The sequence below is a fragment of the Nematolebias whitei genome, chromosome 4 (assembly GCF_014905685.2).
Source record: "Nematolebias whitei isolate Nwh7 chromosome 4, NemWhi1, whole genome shotgun sequence".
Taxonomy (NCBI): Eukaryota; Metazoa; Chordata; class Actinopteri; order Cyprinodontiformes; family Rivulidae; genus Nematolebias; species Nematolebias whitei.
This window is the reverse complement of record NC_056501.1, coordinates 1,052,022-1,057,010: the sequence shown is the minus strand read 5'-3', so window position 1 is coordinate 1,057,010 and position 4,989 is coordinate 1,052,022. Positions and strand designations below refer to the sequence as shown.

Genomic DNA, 4,989 nt, shown 5'->3' with positions numbered 1-4,989 from the left:
GCCGTCTCCCCTGGTGTTAGTAAAGAGGCAACCCAGGAGGAGGTTGACCTTTCTCAGGTTCCCAAGATCTATCATAAGCTAGCACGAGTGTTTAGCAAACACCAGGCTCTTTCCTTACCTCCTCACAGACCATGCGATTGTGCCATAGACCTTCTTCCTGGGGCACCTCTACCTTCTAGCAGGTTATTTAACCTGTCGGGCCCTGAGAGAGAGGCTATGACCCAATACATTAATGATTCATTGAAATCTGGCATCATTCGGCCATCCACTTCCCCTCTCGGAGCCGGGTTCTTCTTTGTCTCTAAGAAAGACAAGACTCTTAGGCCTTGCATTGATTTTAGAGGTCTTAATCTAATAACAGTGAAAAACAAATATCCCTTACCGTTAATGGATTCCATGTATGAACAACTTAGTGACGCTGTTATTTTTACTAAATTAGACCTCCGCAACGCCTATCACTTGGTTCGCATACGCAAGGGGGATGAGTGGAAAACCACCTTTAAGACTCCCATAGGTCATTTTGAATATTTGGTAATGCCCTTTGGGTTAACAAACGCCCCTGCAGTCTTTCAGGCGTTGGTCAATGATGTTTTGAGGGATTTTCTTAACATCTTCGTCTTCGTCTATCTGGATGATATTTTGATCTTTTCCAGGGACGAAGAACAGCACCCTAAACACGTTCAGGTGGTTCTCCAGAGGCTTCTGGAGAATAACTTGTTCGTAAAGGCTGAGAAATGTGCCTTCCACGCCCCTTCGGTAACATTTCTTGGTTTTATCTTTGAAAGAGGTCAGGTTCGGTCTGACCTGGATAAAATAAAGGCAGTAGCCGAGTGGCCTCAACCCACTGATAGAAAGCAGTTACAACGCTTTCTCGGGTTTGCCAATTTTTATCGTCACTTTATCAAGAATTATGGTCAGATTGCCTCCCCTCTCACTGGGTTAACCTCCACCTTGTGTTCCTTCGCATGGGACCAAGATGCTGAGATTGCCTTCCAAAGGCTTAAATCATTGTTTTCCTCGGCACCCATCCTTGCCCACCTGAATGTTCACGAACAGTTCATTGTTGAGGTCGACGCCTCTGATTCCAGGGTGGGGGCTGTCCTCTCCCAGAGAGGTCCTGACAGCAAGGTTCACCCTTGTGCCTTCTTTTCTCGCCATCTCACCCCATCCGAGAGAAACCATGATGTTGGTAATAGGGAGCTATTGGCCATTAAGTTGGCTTTGGAGGAGTGGAGACATTGGCTGGAGGGTTCCAAGCTGCCCTTTGTCATCTGGACTGATCATAATAATTTGGCCTACATCCAGGGGGCAAAGAGACTCAACTCACGTCAGGCCAGATGGTCCCTCTTCTTCGCTCGCTTTAATTTTACCATCACGTACATCCCTGGCTCTAAGAACACCAAACCCGATTCACTCTCTCGCCAATTCTCCTCCTCTGAAGGTTCCGACTCCCCGGAGGACATACTCCCAGCGACATGCTCAGTTGGTCTCTTGTCCTGGGCTATCGAACAGGATATACGGAACGCCCAACTTACCGAACCGGACCCGGGTGCTGGTCCACCGGGCAAGACTTTTGTGCCCTCTTCGATGGTGAGTCGGGTTCTTACTTGGCTTCACACAGCTAAGTTCTCTTGCCATCCAGGTGTCTCTCGCATGTTGCATTTGGCCAAGGAGTATTTTTGGTGGCCCAACATGAACCGGGACGTGAGGGAGTTTGTTGCAGCCTGCCATACATGTGCACGGAATAAGAACATCAATAAACCCCCTGCAGGACTCTTGCTTCCTCTTCCTACGCCCCATCGTCCGTGGTCTCATATTGCCCTGGATTTTGTCACGGGTTTGCCACCTTCCTCCAATAACATCACCATCTGCACTATCGTGGACTGCTTTTCCAAGGCTGCGCATTTCATTCCCCTACCTAAATTACCATCTGCTTTTGAGACTGCTAAACTTATTACTAACCATGTTTTTTGCCTGCATGGAATTCCTATGGATATCGTCTCCGATAGAGGGCCCCAGTTCCTCTCCCGGGTCTGGAAGGCCTTTTGCCAGGGCCTGGGGGCCACGACGAGCCTTACTTCTGGGTACCATCCTCAGTCGAACGGACAAACAGAGAGGTGCAATCAGGAGCTGGAGGTCGCCTTGAGATGCGTTATTGAGGACAACCCTTCCACCTGGTCGGACCATTTGCCTTGGGTGGAATACGCCCACAACACTCGGGTATCATCTGCCATCGGTATGTCCCCTTTTAAGGCTTTGCTTGGGTACTCTCCCTCCTTATTCCCTAGCCTGGAGACTGAGGTCCCAGTTCCGTCGGTCCGACTACATGTCCGACGGTGTCGCAAGATTTGGCGACAGACAAGAGCGGCTCTTCTACGTACCGCCAACCTGAACAAGAAGTATGCCAACAGACGTTGCTCTTCTGCGCCCCACTACCGGGTGGGTCAACGGGTATGGTTGTCCACTAAAGACATTTCCCTTCCAGATACCCCCCGCAAGTTGGCTCTCAGGTATATTGGTCCTTTCCCCATTGCGAAGATCATAAACTCCTCGGCCGTTCGCCTACTACTGCCTCGATCCATGAGGATTCACCCAACCTTCCACGTCTCCCTCCTAAAGCCAGTCTCCTCTAGCCCCCTTAACCCCCTGGCCGATCCTCCTCCTGCTCCACGTCTGATCGCAGACGCCCCGGCCTTCTCTGTCCGGCGCCTCTTGGACGTTCGCCGCCGGGGCAGAGGTCTGCAGTACCTGGTCGACTGGGAGGGGTACGGGCCGGAGGAACGCTCTTGGGTTCCCAGGGCTCAGATCCTGGACCCCGATTTGATTTCTTCTTTTTTTAGGGACCACCCTGAAAAGTGGATCAGATCGCCGAGAGGCGATTCTTGAGGGGGGGGGGGGGGGGCTCTGTGGGAGTTCTGGTTTCCTTCCTGCCACTAATTATCTTCCACAGTTGCTGCTCTGAGCTAATTGATCATCATCTTCACCTGCCGCCTGCTCTGGAGAACGGTTTCTGCTCCTTCCATAAAAGCTGCAGCCAGGCTCTTCTCTAGTGCTGGGACATTACCCTTTACATGGTAAAGTAATGGTCAGCCTGTTATTGTCTCCTGACAATGTTGGTCTAACAAGCTTCCACGCTTCGTTGTTTTTTCAGTTTTTTGACTTCCACGTCAAGATTTGTCTCGGGCCCTCCAAGGCTTCAACACCAAGGCAGGATCCTCCTATGGAATGTCCCTTCAACCATTCATCTACCTCCAACCCGCTCCTGCACTCTCTGTTCCTTCAGTGAAGCATCAACAAACCAGCAAAGGTACTCACCTTCTTCTCTTTGAGATGTCCTCCGGTATCCAGAACCACACAGCGCGCCTCCCCTGCTCCTGCATCAAGGCAGAACCTAGCTCCACTCCCGTTTCCCCTGGAAAGACAATAAAGAGGTTTATTTTTGCAACCCGGTTATCTGTCTGTGCTTCGGTTCTGCCATCTGGGGTCTTACCCTTGATCAAATCATGTCAGAATGTCCCAGCCAAACAGACCCTCAAGGCAGAACTGAGGACGGACAGGTACAGCAGTCCATAATGGCTCAAAGTAAACGTATTGATGAGCATGATGTCATTTTTCAACAATTTCTCTCTCAACAACAGGAGATTCAAACTAACCTCCAACAGCTCGGTGGCATGGTTCACTCTGTCCAGCAGAGTTTGAAGGACCTGGTTCCCCCGCTTAGGATGACCCAGACTCCGGGTCCGTCCGGACCCCTGGCACCCGCGGTCCCACAGCCCCTTCAAGAACCTGACATTCGTCCCTCCGAGTGTTTCGAAGTTAAAGCCGAAAAATGCGCCGGATTTCTTCTTCAATGTGAGTTGGCCTTCAATAGAGCTCCAATAACCTACTCATCTGATGCCTCCTGTATTACTTTCATTATTTCCGCCCTAAAGGGCGAAGCTCTTCGATGGGCGCGTTCCTACTTACGTAGACGCACCATCGATTCCCTAACCATCTCCACTTTTCTCAGAGACTTTCGACAAGTATTCGACCTACCTCTGTTGCAAGAAGAGGCGTCGCAAAAGATTTTCTCATTAAAACAAGGCAATAAAACTGTGGCTGAGTTTTCCATCCAGTTCCGCATTTTGGCGGAGGAGTCTGACTGGGGTGAGACGGCTCTCCGAGGTGCATTCATTCATGCACTTAACAAACCTATTAAGGATCAACTCGCCATCCGTGACGTTCCATCCTACCTCAACCAGCTCATAACTTTAGCCACCAGAATTGATAATCGCTTCAGAGAGCACATTTTAGAGGAGGACTACTTTTCCCGTGAGTATTTGGTTCCCAACAATAGCTCACAGTCTACCTCTCCCGGTTCGGCGGGTCCCGAACCGATGCAGATCGGAAGGACTCGGCTGTCTCCGGAGGAGCGTCAGCATCGTATTTCTCACAACGAATGCCTCTATTGTGGGAAGAAGGGGCATGAACTTCCTTCCTGTAGGCTTCGGCTAAAAGACAGAGCCCATCAGTAAATCGGAGGATTCTGGTGGGTAAATACTATTCTTCCTCTGAGCATAATTTTTGTTTACCGGTGACGCTATGTGTTAATATTTCTAATTATTCTACACAGGCATTAATTGACTCCAGAGCAGAACAGAACTTAATCAGTCGGAGCCTGGTTGATAAACTTCAGATTTCAACTACTGCCCTCTACCCCACGATGGCAGTAGCAGCTCTCACAGGCCAGACCATCTCTTCCATCTCTTGTAAAACTAATAAAATGGAAATTGTTGTGTCAGGTAATCACCGTGAGAGAGACGAATTCTTTATCTTTGATTCTCTTAAACCTCAAATTATCTTGGGTTTTCCGTGGTTGAAGAAACACAACCCCGTTATAAATTGGTCTGATGGTAGGGTCAAGAAATGGGGTGAGAACTGTTCTGAGAGATGCATGACATCTGCCGTCTCCCCTGGTGTTAGTAAAGAGGCAACCCAGGAGGAGGTTGA

At 49.7% G+C, this 4,989-nt stretch overlaps 1 protein-coding gene across 1 annotated transcript in view; it reads left to right on the top strand.

Moving 5' to 3' along the window:
* Positions 1 to 4,989, top strand: part of si:ch211-255i20.3 (transmembrane emp24 domain-containing protein 11) — a 33,373-nt gene that overhangs the window by 19,630 nt on the left and 8,754 nt on the right. The gene's annotated exons all lie outside the window — the stretch shown is intronic.